At 46.6% G+C, this 26,425-nt stretch overlaps 3 long non-coding RNA genes across 3 annotated transcripts in view; 2 read left to right on the plus strand and 1 right to left on the minus strand.

Moving 5' to 3' along the window:
- The window catches only part of LOC134472047 (uncharacterized), a 35,476-nt gene extending 23,286 nt beyond the window's left edge, over positions 1 to 12,190 (plus strand). Inside the window, exons 2-3 of the long non-coding RNA XR_010041871.1 lie at positions 7,565 to 7,740; positions 12,060 to 12,190. This is a non-coding gene — a long non-coding RNA (uncharacterized LOC134472047). The remainder of the gene's footprint in view (positions 1 to 7,564; positions 7,741 to 12,059) is intronic.
- LOC134472046 (uncharacterized) lies at positions 568 to 26,425 on the minus strand. The gene is made up of 2 exons (XR_010041870.1): positions 25,594 to 26,425; positions 568 to 2,074 (listed from the first exon to the last, which is right to left on the minus strand). It is a non-coding gene; the product is annotated as an uncharacterized LOC134472046 (long non-coding RNA).
- Positions 16,900 to 20,184, plus strand: LOC134471973 (uncharacterized). Its single transcript, XR_010041763.1, has 2 exons — positions 16,900 to 17,077; positions 20,070 to 20,184. It is a non-coding gene; the product is annotated as an uncharacterized LOC134471973 (long non-coding RNA).

The following is a 26,425-nucleotide window of genomic DNA, read 5'->3' on the forward strand; positions in this document are numbered from 1 at the left end:
GAATAAATAAATAAACAAATAAATCCAGAGGAGAAGACTGTGCAGTACTCAGGGGCCAGATCATCTCAGAAGAGCACATCTCAGCCTAGGAGGGGAGATCCTGAAGGTTTCGATCAATGGCAGCCCAACTGCAGGGAAATGCACACTTCCGGAGCTCTGCCTAATGAACCTCAGTACATACAAGAATAAGGCTGGAGAGAAGGAAATCTAAGAAAATTTCAAAGTTGAAGCAAAGGAAATATCAGCACTGCGGAAGCATGAACTAGGATCTCAGCAATGAAAGCTGAAGCATTAGTTACTTCCGGTGCCAGGGGGCGTGTCTACAGGAAGGGGCGGGCCAGCCCGCTCACGGTTTCCCCTCCTCTTCCCGGAAGTCACTGGCTCTCTAGCTGTTAACCACTTTAACTGTCAGTCCATTTTCAGGCCGTCCAGGTTATCTTACTCAGTGTAATTTGTTTCATGTTCAGTTTAATAATCTCACTATCTACATTGTTAATTAATATGTACTCAATATATTAATATCATTCACATTGTTAAAAAGAACAAATTTGGGTTTATACATTCAGCTCATTTCGGTTTATTTTTATTATTTTAACTTTACATCAAGACATAATATTTGCATCTTTATGGGGTCCAGTAAGACACTTCAATACACATTTATAACAAGCAGTGATCAAATCAGTTTTCATTTCCTTGATTAATCATTAAACATCAATCATTTTTTTAAAACGTTAATCATTTTTATATGCTGGGGAACTGTGTTCTTTCATCATTTTGAAATATATCATAGGTTGCTTTAACCAATAGTTATGCTACTATTCTATAGAAAACCAGCGCAAATTCCTCCCGTCTCCATGTGTTTTAGCGCCTCTGATTAGACTTCTCCTCCTCCCCTCCCTGTTCCGGTTTCTGGAGACCACTCCTCCAGGCCATGTCACCATGAGCACTTTCTTTTGGGTCTCCACAAATGCCTGGGAACAGACAGTACCTGACTTTGTGTGCTTGGATTCTTTCAAGTCTGGTTTTTGAAAGTAGGCTAAGCAGCCTTATGTATGTGAGACAGACAGTCCAGAGCCCGATACAGAAGTGTGTGAGAGCCCCTGAGCTGGGAGATGGGAAGAGGAGGTTTTACGGGGCACTAGGAGACAGGGAACAACTAACCTGCACAGCAGGCAGAAAGGAAGTGGGGAAAAAAAGGGGGAATTTAGAATTTAGAATGACCCTGGTCAGTGCAGCATGAGCAAACTGAAACCATGTATTGCTTTTCTCACACCTGTGGAGTTGTTTCTCTCAGTCACCTCAAGGTAGACCTTCTCCTATGGGAAGGAAATAGGAGCACAGGTTAGGAGGGGAACAGATGAAGGAGGTCTTTACCCCTCCATGTGGCAGTTGTAATCATCCTTAGATATCACCATCAAACATTCACATTTTGAGCACTTAGCAAGTCCTAGGCATGAGACTGATCACTTTCCCATACATCATTTCAACAAATCTTCAGAACCTTTCTCCAGGATCGGAACTGTTATTATTCAATTTCCAAATGAGGGGATTAAGTAGTAAACTGGGAATTTAATCCCCCACTGCTGGAATCCAGAGCCCAGCACCAGATATCTTGGAAAAGGACCAGCCCTGGGGGCAGGCTTAGCACAAGGCTGAGAGCTGCCCCAAATGTCAGGAGCTCAAAGGGAGCCTGAAGCTCAGCTAGAGGATGCATCCTGAAAGGCAGGCTTTACAATGCTCAGGGGTCACTGCTTCGGAGGATCTGAGGAATATAAAATATCTCTGCAAAGATGAAGTGGGAAATGTATGGTTTATTCCAAGTACGTTTCCCTTCTGGACAGAAGCTTTCAACTGCAGCTCCCAGCTTGGAGCCTTATTGTCAGACTGGCAGCCTGGAAGCTGCTCCTCCGAATCCAGGCTGGGTAAGAAGGGCAGCCCAGGACAACGGGCTGTGCAGCTCTCACACGGTGCTTTCTCCTCCCCTTGGCAACTGCACGTGTCACGGTCCCATCAGCACACATCACAAAGATGTCACACGGCACCACTCTGCTCAGCAAAGAGGGATTTCCTGCATCTGCAAGGAGAAGGAAGTCTGAGAGTTGAAATTATTTTTAAAGTTAGGAGATTATCGATTAATCTGTGTCTTAAATGTGGCTGGATTAATTTTCCTGAAACTCAATTCTGATGGCATTATTTCTTAATGTTTGCCAACTCTCTGTCCAATTATAGCTTTCAGATTGTGCCTTAGTCCATTTTCTGTAATTTATAAAGAAAAGAGATTTATTTTGGCTCACAGTTCTTAGGACTGCAAAGCTGGAAAGCAGGATGCCGGTGTCTGCTTGGCTTCTGGTGAGGGTCTCAAGCTTCTCCCACTCACAGGAGTGAGGAGGAAGGAAGAACTCGTATGCAGGAGGGACAAAGCACGAGCAATGGGGCTGTTTTATAACACCTGGATCTTGGGGGAGCTGCACAAGTATCCTGGGAGAAAACCTTTAATCTCCATGACCCAAACACCTCCTGCTTGGCCGCCTCAATATGAGTTGGGAGGGGAAAGGCTGTGTTCAGACCACACAAGTGGCATCCAAGGACCCTCCACTCTCCCAGCCTTCAACCCCACCGCATCTTCAAACCACAGGAACCTCAGCCTGACTAAAACAGAGATTCTTCAACACCCGCCAGGCACTGCTCCTGACACCTCCATCCTCCAGCCATCTGCTAGATGTTTGCTGAGCCCCTGCTGCGGGCCCACATTGCCAGGTAGCGGGGATCAACATATGCATAGGTTCCCCTGTCTCCCAAAGCAGGTGGTTCTTGCTGAACTCTCTGTGCTGTTCTTTACGGCTCAGATGTTACTGCGTGCAGATTCCCCTGAACCTTCTTCCTACCCAGACATGCATCCCTCCCACCCCAGGAGGCTCCCCAGCCTTTAGCTGTGTTTGCCTACACCTGCCATGAGTGTGCAGCCCTGAGTACCTCATAGGTGACACCAACACCTGAGGCTCTGCTGGCACCTACCTACACACTCTCCGCACCTAGTAGGCACTCAGGGGTATTTGTGGAATGGCTGGAAGGGAAGCCCAGTTTCACTTTGCATTTGCCCTTCCTCCGCCCTCCTCCTCCTTCTCATTATGGGATATAAGTGTGAGATAGGGAAGGACAGTAGCTACCCTAAGTTTTGAGAAACACATCTCTCATTCATCTTTCTTTTGCCAATAGTTTTGCATATTGAGAAACAGAAAAGGCTGATGGGTTCAGAAGAAAGGGATTGAAAAGCTAGATCTGCAGGTTCCCATAGCTCCAGAGCACCTGACCCAGCTCAGCCCCTGTGCGCTCCTGCCCAGCAGAGGGCGCCCTTCCTGCTTCATAGCGGCTTCCGGAGGTCCTCTCCGCCCGTGCTCCACTACACCGTGGGGGCCCAGAGGGAGCTGCAGTCCTGCACAGCACTAAGGGTGCCCAGGCTCCCGGCCTGCACAGGCGGCAAGCTGAGGACTCCCAACTTGCCTTGCAGTTTCCCGAAATCACACAGCATTTTATCAGTGCCTTTGGGAAAGCCCAATGGAGAAAAGAAAAGTAATCCTTTCTGGGAGAACTCAGGGGCATGGAGGTCAGTCCCACTGTGCTGGGCAGGCTGCCCCTGTCTGCCTCTAGGCAACCTGTGAGCCCCATCCCAGGGTAGTCAAGCTCCTACTGGTGCATCCTGGGGAAGGCAGGAAGGAGTGAGAGACTTATGCAGGCCTGGAGCCTGAGGGTTGGTCTTCTATCTCAGCCCCTCTGCCTGTCTCTGGGGACTGGGACAAGTCGTGTCTTTATTCTCAACCTCAGGCATTTCATCTGCAAAACAGAAACTGTAAGCCTCGCCTCACAGGGCTGCAGCAAAGATGAAAATCTTGCTGTGGATAAAGCCCCTAATGTTGCACCCACTGCTGGCCCTTCCCTCTCAGGACTCCCTCCCTTTCCAGCCCATGAGTGCTCCCTTCTCCTGTCCTCACAGCTACTCAATCCTCCCTGCCCATCTTTGCCTGGCTTGCAGGCACAGCCACGCTGGCTTTCTTCAGCGCTTCAAACCCACTCAATGTTTTTCTGTTTCCTTTGCACAAACTGCCTTTTGCTTGCAAAACCATGCTTTGTGGTCCAGTCTCAAGTTAAATTTCCTCTGCTGTCCTTTCTTAACCTCCTTAAGAAGTCTATGTCTCCGCTGACCCCTTTCCTTCCCTGTACGCTGTGCATCACAGCCTATCCATGTAGATGGTGAATGCTGTGATGATTGGCTGCTCTGTCCACTAGCCAGGAGGGAAGGCATGGTACCTGCTTTGTTCCCCATTCTAAGTCTAACCAGTACATGGAGGTAACAGTTGAGGTTTTTGTTTTTAAGTAAATAGACAATCAGAGGCTTAGTGTCTGAGATCAAATCCTATTTGGAGTCCTCAGAAGTTGTGTGAATTCTGTGCTTCAGTCTCCTCATCTGTAAAGTCGGCGTAATACAAACAGCATTACTGGGTTGTTGGGAGTATTACCTGAGATAATTCCTGTCCATTAGTTGCCTAGCACAGAGGAAAGAGCTTTTTCAAGGCTGGTTTCCATTCTGATCATGATGAGGTGGTCTCTGAAAAAGAAGGCAGGCCAGAGAATGCTCCCAAAATTGTAAGTTCCAGGCATAGTACAGTGCCTGGAAGCCACGGGGACCTTGTGCTGCCTCCTCTGCTCCTGGAGCAGAAAGCTGTTTGTGTGTCCTTTGCTAAGGACAGGAACTCAGGAGCTGAACACACAGCATGCTTAGCTTGGAGCAAATCACAGTTGGGTAAATGGCTTAGTCCACTCAGGCAGCCATAAGAAAATACCTCGGACTGCGTAACTTTAACCATAGAAGTTTGTTTTCTCATAGTCTAAGAGGTTGGGAGCCCAAGATCAAGGCGGTGGTCAGTTCTGTTTCTGGTTTGCAGAGAGCTGCTCCCTTCTTGCTGTGCACCCTCATAGCCTTTCCTTGACTTGTGAGGGCAGAAAGAGAGCTTCCCTGGGGCTTCTCAGGAGACCACTGATCCTGTCGCATGAGGGCCTTACCTTCATGACCTCAGCTAACACCCAGGCTCTGTCTCCAAACAGCACCCTGGCTGTTAAGGCTTCATCCTGCAAATGGAGCAGGAGAAGAGCGTGCAGTGCCCAATGGTGAACATTTGCTGACTGGGATTGTACACTTTCCACATTGCCTCTGCTGCTGAGGAGGTTGTCTAGGATGCAGCCAGTGACATTGGCTGCCCACCATCCCGATCAGCCAATGGAAGTGTCCGTTAATGATGCCATTCTCTGAGAGCCCCTCCTCTGTGTCTTGGCTCCTGTCAAGAGACTTCCCAGGAGACTGGGAATGAGGTTCAGGATGATTCTCTGTGCCTCTGAAGCAAGGGCCAGTTCTTTCTTTCCAGTGTTTAATTTCCAGACACCCTCAACAAAAAGCAGTTCAAAACATCACTTTATAACTATTATAACTCCACAGCCTGGGCGCATGTGTATGAGATGTGACTGTGTCCCTATGTCACCCCAAAATCTCACTCAAGGCTAGCTGACTGCTCCCTACTGATTTCCAGAGACTAAACTTTGCACTTTATCTCCATTTCAGCTCACCAGCCTCTCTCACACCCCAGCCCAATCACGTAAAGCAGTAGTAGAACCAACGTGGTATTTATTATAATATCCTGGTGGAGTTAAGTTCTGGTAAGCACAATGATAGCTAGTTACAGGGACGGAATGCTTTGGGGAGCATTAATCATGGTATCTGAGTGCATTTGTGGGAGCACATTGTAAACTAATTACCATGTAAGTACCCACTCTGTCATTACCACTAATACATGACTTCAACTACAATGCAATTTCTATTTTGTTGCTTTTACATCACTTAGACATGCTCTGAAGTATGCCTCAGCCTGAACAGTTTTAGGTACAAATATAAAACACAGAAGTGGGAATTTTATTTTTTAATGCCAGGGATCAAACCCAGGGTCCTTAGCATTCTGGGCAAGTGCTCCCTTGATGAGCTACACCTCCAGACCAGAAATACTTATGATTAATGAGAAATACCTGCCTAATAAGTGTTTGGATGGTAGAGGATAAATAAATACATGAACAAAAAGGGATTTTTTATTCTAACCTGACCTATTGCTAATTTTTCTCCCAGCCCAGCACAAGACATTTTTTTTGAGTATTAAACTATCAATCACAAAGAATAATTTTTTACTAGGAGACATCAACCTACTCCAGAGGATTTCTTAGAAAAATATTTGAAAATGTAGAGGTTTTTGTGAAGACAATATATCAGTAAGAGAACAGAGATTGGCTTCGTTTCCTAAATGAGAATCTTGTTCTGTTCTATACAGAAAGGATTTATGTATCTAGAATCCTACTTACTCATGAAATGAACTCTAAGATATAGATTTACAAAACACTGCTTTCTTGTAATAGTCGCACCTTAGAGAGGAGGCAGGCAAGCCGATCTATCTTGGGAGCCAGGTCAGCCCAGATGGGGAGCCTGAGAGCAAAGCCTTCCCAGGAAAGAGGGAGCGTAGACCCAGATACAGAAGGAGCATCCCACACATGAACGCAGTGAACAGGGGTTTAGGGAGGGAGACCTTGGATACTTTGGAGAAGATGACAGAGTTTAAAGTAAAACAATTTTGAAGGAAAAAGATAGCACCAAGCAAGACAATCAGGGATTTACTGATGAAGGGACAGATTTTTTAAAAATGTTTAAGGAGAATCACTTTCATGGAGAAATGAGGGATGGATTACAATGGAGTCAAAAAGACCAAAGGGAAAATTATAAACATGCAAAGGCCTCAGGTTCCTTATCTATAAAATAAGGGGTTTCTTTTAATGAACAAACAAATCCACACATGTCCAAGCTCTTTAAGGAGTGACTGGCACATAATATGTACTCAATAAATTTTGGTGATTATGATAATGAGGTGGCACATGGAAGCTGGTGGGGTAGCAAATAAGTGATTCCAGGGCTTTGCAAGAGGCCCTAGGCTGCTCACTGCTTGGAAGTCAGGCCTGAGGGCAAAAGAACAGAGGACACTTGAGTTTGGGGGCTGATGAGCCTTCCCCAGTCAGGGGTCACAGCATGCCCACCCTAGGCAGAACCATCTTTGAGACCTTCTCTGTGTGCTGTAGTCCCTGCATCCCCTCTCCAGTGCTGTCTACACTAACAGAGAAGGTCCGCCACAGAGGACAGGACCTCGGCAGTCCCCGTGCTGTGCTCCTTGGCCTTCCTGAGGACCTTCTTGGCTCCCCTGGCTGTGCCTTTTCTTCATCTTTCCGCCAGTACTGCAGCCCTCCGTGCCGTGTCACAAGAGTATAGGGAGCTGGCTGTATCCATGAGACACCCTGGAGATCAGAGCCCGAGTAAGGAGCGGACGCTTAAGAAAACAGAGAAGAGGAGGCTGAGATGGGCAGCTGGGGAAGACGCACAACCACACCCGAGTCCCTGGGCAATTTCCCACAAGTCCCAAGTGAGCTCAGTGTCCCTTGAGACAAGTCAGTAATTTCACATTCTCTTCTGTCCTCAAATCCCCAGTAACTTCTCCAAGAGAATGAGCCTGAAGTGGAACATGTCCTGGTGCCCACACGCCCAGGAAATGGCAGCATCGCGTCCCAGTCCGTTACCCTGTGCCAGTGATGCCAGTGCTGCTGCTATACCACTGCACTGGGCCTAACACAGCAACCTGGGAAGGACGAATCCTCTCCTGCCTTGTGAGTCCGCATTACACCAACTCTGGAGCAGACACTGCTTTTCTTCCCTGACTTCTGCCATATCCCCACTCTCTGCTCCTTCCACTCCAGCGGCTTCTCCTCTGTGCCTCGTAGGCTTTCTCCCTGTACAAAACTCTAAGTGTTATGTTGCATTGTCGTGGTTTGGGCCATGTTTTAAAACTTACTTTTGGACTCGTGTGCTCTAAACATATGATTCATATCCTTGTGAATGCCAGTTGATCTTTTAAAGCCAAAGGTCAGCATACAACATCACCTCTGCCCCTCCAAATTCTGCAGGTTTCCTGGTGTTTCCTGTCTTGCTAAGTTGGGTCAGGCTTCATCTCATCGTCTGTGTTAGGAACCTTGGAGTTCTCTGGAACTGCTTCCTTTCTTCCTCATCTTCCTATCACTGACCAGTTCTGATCCCTTTTCTCTCCTCATTTTGTAACATGGGGTCCCTAACATTTTTCACAACGCTGACCGCCTCACCATTTGTAGTCTCTCTCTTCACAACTGAGCCCATGAACTCGAGGCAGATCTGACTATGATCTGTTAAACAACTGTCCCAGCCTGTGGGTGTACCGGTGCTGTGTACCACCTGATGGTGGCCTGTATGCCTTCTTAGCTTCTGTGCATCACAGAAGTGGTCAGTGTCTCTTTTTTCTTTGGTTTTCATCCAAGTGGACATTGACATACCCCTAACAGCTGGCATTCTCAAGATGTGGCAGTTCCCATAATGCTCCAGAAGAACCTTCTCACACAAGTGACAAAATCCTAGCTACCCTTCAACACTTTAGGGAAATTAATTTGGTTCAAGTCAATACACACAAATAACCTGCATTTTTTTTTCCTTAGACAGCTTATGAGGTTACAGATGGATGATCCATTACTTTATTTCTGAAAGACTAAAGTCTAGAGAAGATCTACCTTCAATAGCTAGCAATACTTCAGGGTGAGCTAACATCTTGTCTTTCTCCCTTTCATACAAAAAAAAAAACAGTGTGCTCTTTGCAGACACTGGCATTAATCTCGATCTCCACTTCACCTTTTGTAACTAGGAGTCAATGATTTTCTCCATTTTAAAGGGGAAACAAGATTTGTTCTGGTTTTTCTTTTTTAATCCTTCTATATTCCATAGAGGAAAAAAAGGAAGAAAGGTTTTTTGAAAAGTCAAAGGCTGTTCCAATACAGAGATGGTGAGATCATAAGATTTAGAATACCTAGATCTGTCAGAAATTGACTCACTTACAATAATGCTCTGCAATTTAAAATGGTTCAAAGAAACAGAATCTGGAGCCAACCCAAACACCACCGGGCACTTCTAGTTTTCCAGCCCCCTTATTTTTCCCAGGGCCAGTGCTGAGTTTGCTCAGGGTCTAGGGTCCAGTCCTAGGCAACGTATGGAAACTTCAGGTTATTGGCTGTGATGAATGCTCTCATGAATCATTGACATTTGAAGGTAGTTACTAATCCTTCACTCCCAAGTGAGACCATCTCCTCTGCTTTCTGTGTTGATATTAAAATGCACAGATTAGCTAGAGATGAGAAATTCCAGCCGTAAGGAGGAAATATCAGTTCTAAATCGGGCCTCCTCACATCCTAGAAAGAAATCAGAGAGGCTTTTTTGGGCAGTTAGATCGCTGCTGTCCATGTGCGCTGCTGCTGCTGGCCGATGAAAGGCTTCAGATGCCTGAATTCTTGGAATCTGGTTTCTTGCCAAAGCTGCAAAGCAATATGAATAATTTCTGGGCTCTCTTACTGAGAGAGAGATGCTTTTCTGGGATTTGCTTTTTTTTTCTTTAGGGAGGGAGGCAGAGATGCCGTTGGAGTCTGCCGCTCTTAAAGAAATCAGTGATTTCACACTTTGAAGCAGGATTGAAGGAGACTCCTCTTCGGGTGAGCAGTGGCAGAGCAGAAAATCTTCACTTCGGGCCATTCTTTCCATTTCTTGAAAAAACAGTTTTGTTGTGAGGAAACATGTCAGTATCCAGGAGCACAGATTCTTAAAAGACAAGCCGGGGATGTAAGCACCGTATGCCATGGCTTATTTTAATATACTCGGTAAACCAGTGCAAGTGTGAAATCTCACTCCATAGCTGCAGAGATGCAATAAATGGAACTTCTTTCATTTTCCACAACTCAAGTTCATTCCAGCTCTCATAACCTGCCATGGTGTTGGTCATTCCAGTGGTCCCCCCATCAACACTGTACCACATTTCCAAGGCCCTTTGGCGGGACCACTCTGAGTTGGCTCCCTGGACCACACAGAATATGGTAGTCATCTTTCTATCACTGCAACAAAATTTTGAGATGATCAATTTAGAGGCTCTGGTTCATGATCAGTTGACCCTGTTGCTTTAAGCCCGTGATGACTCAGGATATCAGGAAGGAAGTGCCAGGGACGAAGCGGGGTCAGGTAAGGGCACCAGAAATGTGGGATGACCAGTGTGTGAGCATCAGGAGGAGTCAGAACCATTAGCACAGAGAAACAGATAAAAAATGTCTCCTAAGAAGGTCACGTGTTCATAAGTGGGGTTCTGGGAAGGCAGTTAGATCACGGGGTGCTGGGGTAAATGGATTAATGCTTTGCTATGCTGTTAGGAGGTAGGACTAGGATGGAGGAGGTGGGTTAATGGGAACACAACCTGGAAGGTATGTTCTTGTCCTCAGCCTCTCTCTCTCTCTCTCTCTCTCTCTCTCTCTCTCTCTCTCTCTCTCTCTCTGTCTATCTGTCTGTCTCTCTCTCTCCCTGTCTCTCTCTGTCTGTCCCTCTCTCTCTCTCTCTGTCTGTCTGTCTGTCTGTCTCTCTCTCTCTCCCTGTCTCTCTCTGTCTGTCTGTCTGTCTGTCCGTCTCTCTCTCTTTCTCTCTCTCTGTCTGTCTGTCTCTCTCTCTGTCTCTGTCTGTCTGTCTGTCTGTCTCTCTCTCTCTCTCTCTCTCTCTCTGTCTCTCTCTCCTTCTGACTCTCTCCTCCCAACTCTCTGGCCCAGTAAATCAGTGTCAAGAACAGTTTCTAGAAAGATGAGGACCAATATTTCCATGGGATTCAACAGCAAGTTGCTGAGTGAACAAGTTCTAGGGAGGTGAAGCCAAAGCTTCATAAGAATAACATCAAAATACAATAGGAGACATAAATGGAGACAACAGAATGAAGCTCTCGCTTTCAAGTCACTTCAGTATGTAAAGAAGAGTAAAATGAAGTTGTGGTTGGAGAGGAAAAAGAATCAAGACAAATTATTTTCTTCTGCCCAGTAGGAGAAACAGAGAATGCTTGTGGGCTCATGGGAATGATCCAGTAAAATCTGCAAATTTGAGAAAGCAAGAGAGAAATGAGAGAGAGGCTGAGCCTTGGGTGGACAAGCAGAGCGGGTCCAGTGCACGGCTAGAGGCTGCTTCAGGGAGAAGCACGAGTGGCCCCCAAGGAGGGAACCAAGGGGAGGCTACGAAGCCCAGGGACAGTTAAGCATGTGTGCGTAGGATCTGGTTTTGAGCATCTTTCTTAGTGACCCTTAGTGACAAGGAGGATGGGGATGAGGGGCGGGGATGAAGTGTTAGGAACCTACAGAGAAAAGGGGAAACGAGCTCATCTTGGGAAGTGGAAGATGAGGGACAGCTGCCAGGAGGTGCAAAGAGCTGATCAGTGGTTTGTGGTTACGAATTCGGAGTCGGGCCACTCAGCACAGTTCTGGGGTTTGTTTCAAGCCAGGGTTTCACGTGGATACAAGCGGGAGGTAGACGGAGAGTCAAGGTGGGCTTGGCCTGGGGTGCTGCTTTGCCAAGCCGGAACAAAAATGAGAGAAAACAGGGATTTGAGGAAGTGTACAAGGAAGTGGATTTAAGCCAGGTAAGAAGGAAAATGAGACACAAAGGATCAGGAACAGTGCATATGCACCCACCAGACTTAGAGCGAGTGAACGGGGAAGCCCGGAGGTGCAGCCCCCAGAACGGGGATCCAGTGTGGGTGGAGACTGTTTCCCTTGTTACTAGTGACAAAGTGAAGGACGTGAGCTTGGCGGTTAGTGACTGATCCCTGGTGAGGCCAAGTGCCTCGGGAGGTGTGAGGTTAAGGGAGAGAGAAACCAGCAGGCCAGAAAGATTATTTACAATTGATATTAAAATAACCAAGAATCACAGAAAGGTTTTTGCTGAAGAGAGTGAACGTGTAAAGAGGCCAAATTCTCTATTCAAAATCTTCTGTAAAAAATACAAGACGTAAAGGTTTTTTGGCTCAGAACAAGCCTTTTTGTTCACTTGTCAGAGGGTCTCAAACCATTTTCTTCTTAAAGAACATGTATGCTATTTTTGCTTTTGTGTTTAACAGCATCTTCCATGGACTGATCATGTCTTTACTTGGAAAAGCGCTGTGCAATCTGCAGGGCGATGTGGCTTCACGATGGAACCAGGCCACCAGGGCTCGGCTCTTCACCGTCTTTCTCATTTCTCCCTCTGAAGAAAAAGGTAATTCGCAGATTACCAAATATACACCAGAAGGAACCTTAACAACAACCTTTCTAAAGGCATAAAAGAAATCCCAACTGTCATCTATATGTTTGGATAGACAAATTCAGTATTGTGAAGATGTCCCAAAATTAAACCCCAAATTCAACATCTAATCACAATCTCAATGAGGTTGTTTCATAGCTCAAAAAGTTGATTCTGCTGTTCATGTGAAAGACTAAATATGTAGTAATGGGCAAAAAGTACCGAAAAAATAAAACAATGTGGAGGACTTGAATCCTAGATATCAAACTATGTGGTTAACTTACAGGGAACAAAAGCAGTGAAATTCCAGAACAAAGAAGAAGTTTGCAGACTGGACAATGACAGTCTTAGGGGCTGGGGATTTAGCTCAGTGGCATAAGCATCTGCCTTGCAAGCAGGTGGCCATGAGTTTGATCCCCAGTAGCAATTTAAAAAAAAGAAATAGATAATGACAGTCCTCTCTGTACATAGGAAATAGTATTTGGTGACCTTCACATTTCCAAAGTAGGAGAACAGTCTAACAAACAACTCTGCACTATTTATTTGAGGAAAACTTGAGTCTGTGCATCATACAGTATATAAAATAAAATCTAGGTAGAGCAAAGACTTAAATATTTTTAAAGTGGATACTAGAAGAAAATAGAGAAGAACACCTTAGCAATAACGGGAGTAGAAAAAAATATCTCTTGCAAAACCACAGGTCTGAATCTAGAAAGTGAGAAACAGATTTGACTGCCCGAGGAGCTATCCAAAAGAAGAAAGTTTCCATACAGTACAAGATTAAGGTGCAAGGGCTTCCAGGACAGCAAAATGTGTTTATTTACAGTTTTGAAGACATTACATGAAAGGAAATTATAATGTATACAGCAGTGTATAGGGAATGAATTAAAAGATCATATGCACATATTTATGAATAGAAACAAAATATACATAAACAGGAGTATAACAATCACTGAGCAAAATATAACACTTAAGTGGCTTTTAGAAACTTATGGACCTATGAACCATCTTTCTCTTTGAACTTCATAGATGCCAGAAGAAGACAACCACACCTATTATAGGGATGGCAAGTCTATAACTACGCGAATGTGTTTGAAAGACATGCAGATTTCTAACACCGAGCCACTAAAGAAATGTCTCTAGAAAATTCTTCGTTTTGGGCAATAAAAGAACAATGAACATTTCTGATATAAATAAATTTATTTATGGAATTCAGAGTAGCTTCACAGTGTCCGCCAAGCCCTGCAGCTGCCATGTTCATGAGTCCCAGACACCGGCTGGGGCTCCCACCCTGGCATCCTCTCGGCGCCTTCCCTGGTTTCTGATGACAAATCTGACTGAAACATGCATTTTTGTGATCATGGCACACAGTACTGAGGTTTAGGAGGTCACTAGGACAAGTCACACTGCTCGGCACCTTCCCGCTCCCCTCCTTCCGCTATCTCTTCCGCAGGTCGCCTCTGCCTGCTGCCACCGGTCCCATCAAGCCCCATCAGGACTCCAGCTCTGGTTATGGTACATGTCAGGGTCACCCAAACCTTTGGAGCCCAATATCTACTCAAAGGAGGGGACTGCGGCAACTTCCTCACCCTCACTAAAGGACCTGGCTAAGAGGAAGGAACTGCTCACCTCATGTGCTGGATTTGGGAGCTGTCTCGCCCTGTGTCCCTTCTTCCCTTCCCATGAAAGAGATGCATGGCCACTTCAGGAAAGTCCCCTCCCCTCCTCCAGGCTGGGAAGGCAACATTTCCCCATTGCTAGGCTGGCAGAACCTTCACAGAAGGCTCATAAGTCCAGACACCACCCTACAATCCTGGGATCTCAGCTTCTGCATGGATTTTTAAAGAAGTTCCTTATTTTAATCATGAATCAGCACAGTGGAAGTGGATCATTAAAGGAAAAGAACTGGAAATCATTTGTGATGTAGGCAAAGTCAGCAAGTGTCTATTTCTATGGCTGTTCTATAAGTAGGGCGTGACATAGAGGACACTTGTTAGAGCCACCCTCCACCTCTGGGTCGTGGTTCTTGACATCCCATCTGAAGAAGGTATTTCGTGTTTGTGTTGTTTCAGTGCCATGGAGCCTGACAAGTGCCGGATCCACCATGGTGAGACCAGGTAGGCAGGGGATGCCACTGAGACAGGGACCACACGACCATCTGCTGTCCTTTCTGGAACAGTAGGAAGGGTGGGCAGGAGCACCAGTGTCTCCAGGCTGAGATAGAACAAGAGGAAAGCAGACAAGGAAATGCCGTGGGATGACAACAAAAACCTCCATAGACAACGCCTGTGCAAAGCTCACTTGCGTGCCTGGTGCTTAGCGCCGGCTCTTCATCTCCTCACACACCCAGAGGTGGATTATCGCTGCCATTTGTGAGTGTGGGGAAACTGAGGCACAGAACAGTTATGGAAGTTGCGCAAGGAGGTGGCAGAGCTGGGATACGAGCCCAAGCAAGTTGAGCTAAGTGTGTACAATTATTCCTGTGCTTTACTGATTTGCAAATAAGGGAAATGGCAAATGTGTGAAGAAATAGGCCCGGGAGTGGAGGAATCACTCAGGAAGCATCTGAAAAATCCAAGTGCAGGGAAAATGACGGCACAAACGTGCTTTTGGCTTGCAGGGAAGGTTCATGTTCACCAGGCCAGGGCGGGAGGAATCCTTATTCTGTATTTTGCTTTAAAATTAGAAGCAGGCTTAAATGCAAATTTGCCTGGGGGAGTAGACAGAGGGATACAGACACAGCTGAATTCAGGGATCCAGTAACCTACGGTCCTTCTGGAGAGCAGATCTGGACAGCTCAGAGATGGAGGGCACTGGATTCTGGAGTGGAGGAGGAAAGAAAGGGGCTGAAAGAGGAGCTCGTAGGTCTTGAACTCTGTCTGGTCTTGCTTCCTAATTTCACTCCGGTGTTGCCGCTCCTCTTTTTCCTAAAGACTTTTAGTAAAGCCTGAGGAGCCCAGGGGAGAGCAGATACCCAGCCCTTACTTCAGGCCGCAGCCCACGCGGGGTGTGGGGTGTGGGGATCGGAGATCTAGCATTGCCTGCTCTAGGGGGCGCCACGCACGTAGCGTGGATGCCAGACACGCGGCCCCCAGGGTGGAATCCCAGCGGTGGACGCTGGCGCAGAAACGAGGTGACACAGCAAAGCCCTTCTTGGTCCACCGCGCCCTGTACTTGGGGCTGCCAGGTGCTTCTCTCATCCTGGCCGCTGTCCTGGCTGGGGTCCAGCCTGGTGGCTGCCCTCTGCAGACGTCGGCGAGGCCAGCCAGGCAGGGCCCGTAACATCGCCTGTTCATTGGAATGCAGGCTCACCCGTAAGAATGCAAATGATTCATTTCACTTTCTCCTCCTGACACGCCGCGCTGGTAGCAATAACGGGCTACTCCTACACCTGTCACCGCTGCTGCTCTGCGCACTGTGTACGGGGCTTGCCACTCTGCAGGTGTATATATAGCAACCTTCATTAAAGGTTGGAAGAGACCCGATCATCCACTGCCCTCTAGTGGGCTCCATGTGAATGACACCGTGTACGCCCTGCTGCTGCCAGGTTCTAGGAGAATCCGGGGTTTTGGAAATAGTTGCAGCTTCTGTGGCTTTCATCTTTCTCGCTAGTATGTGTGGTTCTTAATTAACAGCCCTGAAATGGTACAAAATGTCAATCAAGCGTGACTCTTCGGGGAGCTACACGTGAATGTTAAAAAGTCACATTTTCAAGTAGTATTTAAGGCCTCATTTGATACTTTTTTTTTTTTTTTCTTTTTGAGACAGGGTCTCTATGCAATTCAGGCTGGCCTTGAGCTCACTTGGTAGCCCAGGCTGGTCTCGAACTCGCAACGATCCTCCTGCCTCAGCCTCCTGAGTGCTGGGATTACAAGCGTGAGCCACAACGCCCCGCTCGATACTCATTTTTAAAATCACGTTTTTGTGGAAGGACCTCGGAAAAGACTTGAAGTGACTATAGCATTAAAGAGGGGCTCGGGTTGCCATTTAACACAGGCACGGGTTGTGCGTGAGAGCCAAGCAGGTTGTTTACAAGGCAGAGGCCCCAGCTCTGCCTGCCTGGTCGCCTAATCTGTCACTTAATTGTCTTTGGGCAGCTTTTGATGTTTGCAGTTTTCACACTCACTTGTCATGTGTGTTAGTCAGCTGTCCATCCCTGTGACAAAATACCTGAGAAAAGCAAGTTAAAAGAGGAAAAGTGCATTTTGGCTTATGGTTTCATCCTTGGTGGGCAGGCTCCACGGCCGTGCGCTGGGGGTGAGGTGGAACGTGTGGTGTGTGGAACAGAGCTGCCCTCCTTATGCAGCTGGGAAACAGAGCAGGAGGGAAACAGCAAGAGAAGAAAGGGCTGGAAAAGTCATAATCTCCAAGGTCACAGCCCCAGGACCCACTTCCTCCCTCTGGGCCACATCTTCTGTTTCCATTATCTCCCAGTAATGCCATCAAATTATGATCTCATCAATGGATTAAGATGAGGTAGTGTCCTCATGACCCAATCACCTTCTGAAATCCCCACCTATCAACACGTGAAATCTGGGGTGGGAGGGACATTGTGGAACCATAACATCAGGTATCTCTGGAATTAGGGACTGTTATGGCTTATATCAGTGGCCCCAGGCCTCGTGCATTTGCATTGTGCATTTGTGATTGGTTCATTGTCTAGTGCTTGGATTGATGGTGTCAGTGCTACACCCGCCTAGGGGTGGAGCCAGCATCCAATGTAATGGCAGAAAGAAGGTGCATCTTTCTCTCTCTTGGCAGTTTCCCCTTTGCTGTTTGCAGCCACCATGAACTGTGGCCCCGCCATGCCACCCTGCCTTGGAGCCAATTGAGTATGGACTGAAACCTCCACAAACTGTAAGAAATAAATCTTTCCTTTCCCAACTTTGGGCATCAGGTATTTTGTCTCAGCAATGAGTAAAAAGTAACTAAGACAGGGACTTAATCATACTCACCAGGAAGACACATTTATGACCTGCTACAAAGCCCAGAGGACCTTGTTCATCACCACTACTTCAAAGGCTGCTTTGATGAGAATTGGACCCTGCAGCATCTTCAGATTGCTGCACTGAGTGCCAGGATCATGCATTTAAAGATCTTTCCATAATAGTCATCAGGGTTACATTTAGTATATTAAGGAAGCACTTTCTTAAGATGGTTAATATATAACATTGGTCCTTCTCTGAGCCATGTCCCCATTGCCAGCACTTGAACAGATCCTAGAGTTTGATGGATTTTTCTCACCTCGTAGCATATCTGTGGATTGGAGTAACTCTCTATGCAGCTTGTTCTTGCTACCAAGATTTCCATGATAGTGCCAAGCATGCCCTAAGGTGCCCTTGCACAAACAGATCAGATTTGCACCTGGAAGTACAGAATGGGGCTAGACACAATATGTACACTTTGGGAGAATTGAAGAAAAGTCTTTACTTTGCTTAGTGGTTCAAATGAGGAAACCAGGCTCAGAATAGTCACAAAAGGAATAAAACAGGTGAGGTGCTAACAACACACACACACACACACACACACACACACACACACACCCCAACCAACCAATGACAGGACAGCCCTATTAAGGTCATTCATTTATTTCAGGCTGATTGAAGCCAACTGATGAGAGGAAACTTCCAGGAGACGAACATGTTGGTGAAAACCCTGTGGTTATTGACATAGAACAGAACTCAGGTTTTTCCACTTTATATAAACAGAAACTTCCATAAGTAAAGTGCTGTAGAATTTTTCCTAAGCAAACTCTAGTCTTCCCCAGAACCTCACAGGAAATGCTGCTGCTGAGTCATTGGGTTAAATGTTTCTTCCTGAGTCACAGGTGAGCGGAACCTGCTGCTCCGTGTGGAGGGCGACAGGCCTTGGCCTGCCCAGTGGGGTGCAGCATAGGGTGGAATGGGGCTGCCACTAACTGAGCAGAGACTTCAAGGGCTGCCGAGGACCACAGGGAAATCCTCATCCCTCAAACTTCATTGCAATAATGAAAGTAAAACAGGCTGGGAGTACTATTCATCAGAGTAAAATCAACAGAGTCACCTTTTCTGTACATCCCCATTAGAGCCCAATAAAGTCCTCTGGCAGCCTGTTTTGTTAGAGTTGGACCACATGCTCTTCAATTGTACCTGGTTCCGTGGACCCTGAGACCTCAGAATGGAGTGGTCATCTATCTAACCCCAGCAGCCACAGCCAGTGTCTTCAGAATATCATCTCTAGTGAAGTCCTTGGGCCACAACCGAATTAAATTTTAGCAGTAGAGAGAAGGCAGTGCAGACAGGGGTTCATGGCTGAAAGCTAAGAATATTTTTTAAATCTATCTTAGGAATTTTAAAACCGATCTAGGAAAATCAAGACAAAACACATAGAAAATGATTTCAAAGTACAGATTAAAAACATCAAAGAATGCATCAGTGTTTCTGCTCTCCAGCCTTTCATTGCGGCTGCTTCCTCCTCGGATCACCTGCCTGCCCCATGCATCTAGTGTTTGTGTGCAGTGATACAGTAGGCTGATACAGTGGAGACAGAGCCACCGTTCCAAGCTGGCTTTCGTTCAGCTGAGAAGCCGGCTTTCCTGGAGGCTTCCCGCTCGCCATGCCACTGCACCCGCTCCAGCTGAGCTCTGGCCAAGCTGCCTTGTTGGCACTTCTATGCATGTTTTATGGAAGGGTTTCAAAGCTACTAGTGCTGCTGCTGTTGCTGCCGTGGTGGCTCTAACCTGGCCCTTCATGTCTCAGTCTAGACAGATGCATGATTGAATAAAGGATTCATCCAAGCCCTGTGTCACACTGGCCACCTGGAAAGTAGCCAGCCACTCATTTAGCAAATTGTTCTGCTTAAATGCAGCTGCTGTGTCTCAGCATTTATGTTACCAAGACAGATCTCAAGACTCCTCTTCCTTCATTTATCTGTGCAGTGCCTCTCAATCTGCAGAGGAACTTTAAAAGGCTGTTAATGCACGACAAGGCACTTGACCCGCATGATTTCCAAGCCAAGGGGGAGCATCCATCTTGTGCGGGGTCGTCCTTTCCTCAAAAGCAAGGGCACATTGCCTGTGCTCCCTGTCTTAATGAAGGCTGCCTTTATTAAGAATCGCATTAAGCTGCACAATGCCCAGCCATCCAGCACTGTAAATATTACCCTTTAGAAATGTGCCCAGGGGCCTGGCTCAGGAAGCTGGCCCCGTAGCAAGTGCTCATCCTGCAGTCAGGAAGCAATGGCAGATTTCTGTGGAGGGAACGGTGCTGTTTGACAGGTTGGCGCCCTCCTCCTCTTGGAAAGATGGATTACAGACCTCCTCAGATAATGTCAACAAAGCCCCTGAGATGATCTGAATTAGAGCTGGAAGTAAAATGACTTCAGAATAGTGATGAGCTTCTCAGGTGTTTTACCTGAGCTTTCTTTTCTCCAAAGGGGAAAAAAAACTGGAAGGAGGCTACAGAGCTGAGCAGTTTATTATTACAGTGATGTCACTGGTCACTTTGACCTGGTGCTGTCATCTCTTACTTCCCAGGGCAAATAATCCTGGTCACCACGGCTTTTGTGAATTGCCTAACATTTGGGGTCATGGTGTTATTAAGTCTGGAAGTGAGGAACAAAAGCAGTGAGTTCATCAAATAAATATATGCTCAGCTTTTATTTAGGCCCACTGAAAAAGAACAGCACAATAAACTAACTTCGCAGTCAGAGCACTTTTGGAGACAAAAAAAAGGAGAAGGGGGCAGAACTTGCTGGGTGGTAAGGCCTGTGGGCTCTGGAATCAAATTCCAGTGCAATTGGGGGCGGAGTTTATCAGTTTGCTTTCTTCTCAAAATCTAATGGATGGTTATCTCTTGGTGTTATTTTTTAGGACCAATTGAATCTGTCCTTGGATATAGTAAGAACAACAAATGATAGAAGATGTTTGATCTTGACTGTCGATACTAGAGGGATTCAGAGGAAATAAAGAACACGTTGGCGATAAAGAGCAGTGAGGCGATCTTCACGGGTCAGCTTCACCCTGGAGGAAACGTCAGCCCTGGTGGGGAAAAAGGATCAGACAGATGGGCCATGTAAACAAGATGGAGAGATGGTGTGGAGAAAGAGCCCAAAGACAGGGAGTGTGAAGGAAAGTGTGGAATAAATAAGGGAACCCAAGATGAGCGACACTGAAAGCCAAGGTCCAGGGTCTAGTGATGTGAATCTGCAGCATGCATGCCACAGCTGGCTGTGTGTTATTATGGAAAGCCCTAGAAGGCTCACCAACCATCACGGGACTAGATCTCATCTAATTGATGACAGATGACCATTTTTATCTCTTTAGAGGAAAAATGGCAGAAAGCTGTGTGTGGGAAAGATTTATCTGGTATCGGGATAGGGGAGTTCATTGGAGAAATGCAAAACTGAGGATGAAGCCCGAGGCCAAGCACCATTCCAAGCCGGAGGGTGACAGGAGGTGGCGGAGAGGTGGATAGGATGGATGAAGCCAGTGGTCCCTGCCACAGTAGATAGACCCACTGTCTCTACGTAAATGCTAGGCAGGCAGGCAGGAAAAGAAGGGGAAAGAGAAACTGGTTTTATGGGCACCTTAGCCATGGCAGACAATAAACATTTTTTTTGCTTTTTATCGGTACCGGGGATCAAACTCATGACTACCTGCTTGCAAGGCAGGCGCTTATGCCGCTGAGCTAAATCCCCAGCCCCCGACAATAAACATTTTAACCATTCTTGTTGAGCAGGCTCCATGCAGAATGTCCTGGGACACACCAAGGAAATGGCGAGCCCTGGGGGAAATGAAGCCATGGAGTTTTCTTGGCTGATCTAAGGCCACAGGTCTGATATTATGTGATATTACTGGTTTTGAGAGTGAGGTAACTATAGATAGTCAAGGTCCTCTAAGTGCAAGGGTCCTGTCAGAAGATGCAAGGGCCAGCTTAGAGTGATAGAGATGTAGACATCACTGGCTTTGGGGAAAGCCACGCAGTAAGAATCCAAAGCCCCTGAATGACTGGGGTGTTGGACAGGAGAGCAGAGGGCGAGAACCCAGCTGCAGGATATAAGGAATGAGCTAACAGGGAGAGGAGCCAGCAGAAGCCAAGGCAGAAGTGTCCAGCACAAGATGGTGATTATGAGCTGAATCCAGGGCACTCAAGGAAGGTAAGAGGCGGAGGAAACTGCATTCAACTTATTAGGCGTGGCCCTTTGGTGGCACATAGAAAAATGATAGCCAAAGGCAAGACGAAACTGGATTTCAGAGTTCCAGCCAAAACACGCAATCAATTGATCCGGAGACCTAGAGGGAAAGTAGCAGTCTATCATAACTGCCTAAAACAAGATGAGTTTTAAAATGATACTGCCATGCCTTTAAAACGTGGCAAAAGGCAACAACGCCGGTGCGGTTCCCATTAATAGATTGCACACTGGGAAAACCTTTCATAAGATGTGCTTGACACGGAATTTTTGGTTTACGTCATGCTGAGGTTAAAATAGCCCAGAAGCCTGAGATTCCATTTGTGCCCAGACTGAAGTTGTTTAGCAAGAAAGCGGTTTGACACTACCTATCATGAAGTCAGTATGTCACAAACTGCACTGAGGCCGGTGCCCATTCCAGACTGACCTGCCTGAGCTCAAAGATGAGACGAATTATTTATTAACTCCAGCTCTGTGTTTATAGTTTCTGTTACCTTGAGCACATCATCGGACCTTGGTGTCCTGTTTGTAAGATGAAAATAAAAAAAGTGCCAGCTGCATAAGATTATTGTAAGAACTTAGAGCAATAAAACACGCAGAGCATTCTGTAGTATAGTGGCCTGGCACTGATTCGGGGGTGTAGTCTCTGCTCACATCGATACCCCAAAATACAACAGCATCTAGAGGTATCCAGTTTTATGCATACAAACCTTACTATTGTGCCATCGTTTTCCTGCATATCAAATGCTGTCCTGAGTGCCTGTCGCTGTGAGAAACATGAAGTGATGAAGGCCCTTCAACTCCCTGGTCCCTGGTCAGCTGCACTGGGGAGAGTCCTGTGGGCTGAGTCCTAATGCTTGGTCTGCAGCCCTAAGCTGACCAAGGTGGCAGCAGTCTAGCCAAGCTCCTGTTCTGCTACTTATGGCAGCTCTAGCATCTTCTAAATGTGAAAGCCATCTGTTTAGGGAAGTACAAAAAAGCCTGAGAACCCTTTGCTGTCTTTTAAACAGAGTGATATTGTTTGTAGATTCTGAGGGAAGAATACAAGCTTTCAGGAATGTGTTGCCTTTTTACTTCTGAACGAAATTTCTTTTTCTTTTAAACTGTGTTGGAGGGACGTGTGAACATTCTGGTTTTGGCATCTGTAGGTGAACTATTAAGGTAAATATTGAAGTTGAAATGTGATTTCAAAAGAAGAATAACAGTGCTTTTCAAAAGCAAAGACATCGTCTCTTAATGTAACTATTGCATGGGGCAAAAGAATAAACCCACCGAATGTTCTCAAGGTGGTTTAGGATTGAGATTTTCTTTCTGTTCATCTTTCTCACGTTCTCAGATTATAACGTCACATTCTCACTCCCGATGGATTCATTTCTCGGCTTTACTGTGATATTCCTATCACGCCTCACCCCTCTGGACTTCCAAAGTTGTTGTATTTATTCATTCATTCATTCGAAAATGTTTCTGATAATCTAATGGAACATTCTATTTGATTAAAGAGATTAGAACAGTGAAAACAAAAACTAGTCATTTAAAAACTGAGTGTGGAAATTTCAACATAAGATGTTCAGAGGATCAGAGATCATAATCTGTCTGGGAGTTAGGGTAGATAAGCTATGTAAGAAACACTGCACCCCAAATTCATTAGCTTCTCATAACAGAAACTTACTACCTACTCAGGTAATAGTGTGCTGCAGGCATTTGGTAGATGACGCCCACACAGTGATTCAGGGGCACTGGTTCCTCTCAGGTGTAGGTCCTCTGCATCCAGACAATGAACTAAGCAAGACATCAAGGAAGGGGCCAGGTGGGAGAGTTTCTCAGCCTGTGCTGATGTGTGCTGTATGTCACTGCTGCCTATCTTCCAGAAGCCAGCCACAGGACCAAACTAAATGCACCATCATATCAAAAATGTCCTTCCCTCCATCCCAGCTTTTCAAATTCCTCACCCCTACAATGCTAGGAAGCTGTCACATCCCTTCCAGAATGTCTCCCCAATCACAGCACAAAGGCCTCTTTCTGTACAATCATGGTCTGCACCATACTGAGAGCCTTTCTCATGCACAGCCTCATGCTCAGGTTTGATATAAGTGTCCCCTACCTACAGCAGAATTTGTATAATAGAGAAAACACCTGTCTTTTAGTGAGCACGCAATACACTGTCGCTGGGGAGAGACAGTCAGAGATGACAGCGCAAACCATCCCGAAGCTGTGTTCCGTGGCTGTGTTCTCTGTAGCTTGACTTCTGCCAAATACTTGTCCCGCCTTGGTGTGTCCTCATTCATAACCTAAAGGTGGCAGTGCTTATACTGCCTGTCCCTGAGAGATGTTTGAGATCCTGAGGAGACAGTTCAGGTGTATCTAGAAGGAGGATCTAGTGAGATTGGCCACTCAGCTCACCTCTCGGGAAGGGACACACAGGATGCTCTGGGGACAGGGCTCAGGTGAGAAACCTGAGTCTGCTGGGAGGCAAACAATTCCCTGTGTCTGAAAAAAGGAGGGGCAGGATGTGAAGATGTGGCCACCTGTGCTGCTTCTTAGAAACTGGAGAGATTTTGCTATAATTAATAAGAAGGGGGTAATGCAGAAGTGAACAGTTCTGGCTTTGAGCTCTGAAGATAACTAAAGAATTCCTTTTCTAATTAGAAGAAAGAAAAACTGGTTAAAACCATTCTGCTGCTGCTGCAATTCAAGCTCTATTTAAAAGCAGCATTTACCTACCCCAGAGATGAGCGTAGTCAGCCTTCAGTGTTCTCCTGGGGCTGGTTTTAAGATCCCTGTAGAAACCTCAAGTTGCGAATGCTCCAGTCCCTTACATAATACAGTATTTGCATGGGACTTAGGCACATCCTCATATGTACTCTAAATCACCTTTAGATGGCTTATAATACCTAGCACAATGCAAATGCTGGGTAAGTACTGTTATACTGTGTTCTTTAGGGAATAATGACCACAAAAGATCTGGATGTGTTCAGTACAGATGCACTTTTTCCCAAATATATTTGATCTGTGATTGGTTGAACTGGAGGGTGGGGAGCCCACAGACACACCATGTGGGAGGTGTTCTGGTCAGGATTTTTAATAAACTTGTTCACCTGACTTCTGGTGAGCTTTTTCTCTAGAAGCTCAGGTTAGCTTCTAGAATATTGCTTAAGCAGAATTTGGGGGGCTCCCCAGCCCGTACTGATGGGGCAGCTCTGTGATGCTGCCTCACATGGAACCTGGGCAGGCGTCTTACCTCCTTCAGCTTAGGCTTCCCCACTTGTGAGCTTGGGAGCAGACACAAGATGTATTTCTCCAGCTTCTAGGACCTAGTGCCAATACTGAGCACCAAGGCTGGATATAAATACAAACACTGACTCATCCAAAATGTCCTCTTGATACAGAGACATGGGAGTCCTCCAGATAAATTATAATTGGTTGGTTTTCAGCCCCCAGATAAAGCTAAAAGCCTCATCTCTGTGGAATATCTCCTCTGTGCTTAAAGGGCTGGAGATTCCCTCCGCAGACAGCTGAGCGTCTCCCAAATGCCCCTGGCTCTCTTACGTAATTTCTGGACAATGACAGGCAGGGTGAGTATTCAATATGCTTCCTCTTTGGTCTCCTCCAGATTAGTTCTGGAGATAACAAGTATGTGCTTTTATGGGCTGAGACACACACAAGTGCCCTGGAAGCAGAGGTGATTGCCCCTGGCCCCTGTGCATACACTCATGGATTGACAGAACTTCCCCCCACCACCACCAACATTCCCTGGGAAGGAGCTGCCACCCGTGTTGAGCTGCCAGCCAAGGGTCCGTCTGCAATAACCGTTGGTGACTATGAACTGTAAGGGGAAAGCTGCCATGGCCTGGGCACCGTGCAAGCCACAGTCAACCGCTGGACGCAGTGGGGTGCCGAGGCAGGCTTTGGTGGAGGGGATGCTCAGGGATCTCTTTGGACTGTGAGCTCATGGGAACACACCCACAGAGTCATAGAGAGAGCTATAGAAAGCCCCGAAGACACCCAACACCACCCGCACAATCACCTACAGATTCAGCCCTACAATCGTTCTCTCAAACACCCAGCCCACCAACATCATGCCATGCAGAAACCCACAAATAACCCAAAGGCACCACACAGAAACTGGTACAGACACCTCTTCCCTAGACATTTCAAAACACAGCCCCTGGGCCTAGGCCAACACCTGACACCCATCCTCCACCTACCTTTGTGTCACAGGTGGAAACATCTCCCAACTTCAGAGCCAACACGTTTCCAAGGCACCCTGTGGTGACTCCTGATGCACATGAGGTCATGCCACGATCACTGCAGAAGCCCCGCACAGTCCCTGACACACGAACACACATATGCATGTGCACACACACACTACCCATTCTGTGCTCTGGGCACAGTCACCCACATTGATTTCCCATGTACACACACATACACACACACACTGTACCTGTTGGCTCACACACAGTCACTCACGCAGACCTCCTATGTGTGCACACATAGACATCCTTGTACACACATTATCATTACACACATCTCCTGTAGACACACAAGCACAAACACAGCTAACGCATGCTAGCAGCCTTCACTCTCCCTGCACTCTCCCCACCTCCATGCAGATGCACTCCCAGACAGAAACCCCCCAGACCGAGCCTGCAGAGACCCCACAGCAGTGGCCCTCTCAAACACAAGTGAATGCAGACAGACACTGACTGGCTGATAAGCTTGGGTGAAGACACAGACACCTGAATATCACACTCCCTTCTGCAGTTTGTCGTTCTGAGCAATCTTCTAGCTCTAATCTGCAAAATCAATAAAAGCCACTTATTGTGAACAATTGGATTATTGCAATACTCTAATCACAGGAAGATGAGCCCAGAAAATGCTCCAGTGAAGTCAGATGGTGCATTTTCCTGTCATTCTGGCTGGCTCAGGGAGAGCGGGGAGGGTTAGGCATCTCCTTGCCGTGATTCCGAACAGAGAGGAGCGTGGCTCACAGGTTGAAGTACAGTTCCCACAGCACTGTCAGGAGATGCTCGGCTTTGG

The sequence above is a fragment of the Cavia porcellus genome, unplaced genomic scaffold, assembly GCF_034190915.1.
Source record: "Cavia porcellus strain 051 isolate PalLab524CR breed Dunkin Hartley unplaced genomic scaffold, mCavPor4.1 scaffold_21, whole genome shotgun sequence".
In the NCBI taxonomy this organism is placed as follows: domain Eukaryota; kingdom Metazoa; phylum Chordata; class Mammalia; order Rodentia; family Caviidae; genus Cavia; species Cavia porcellus.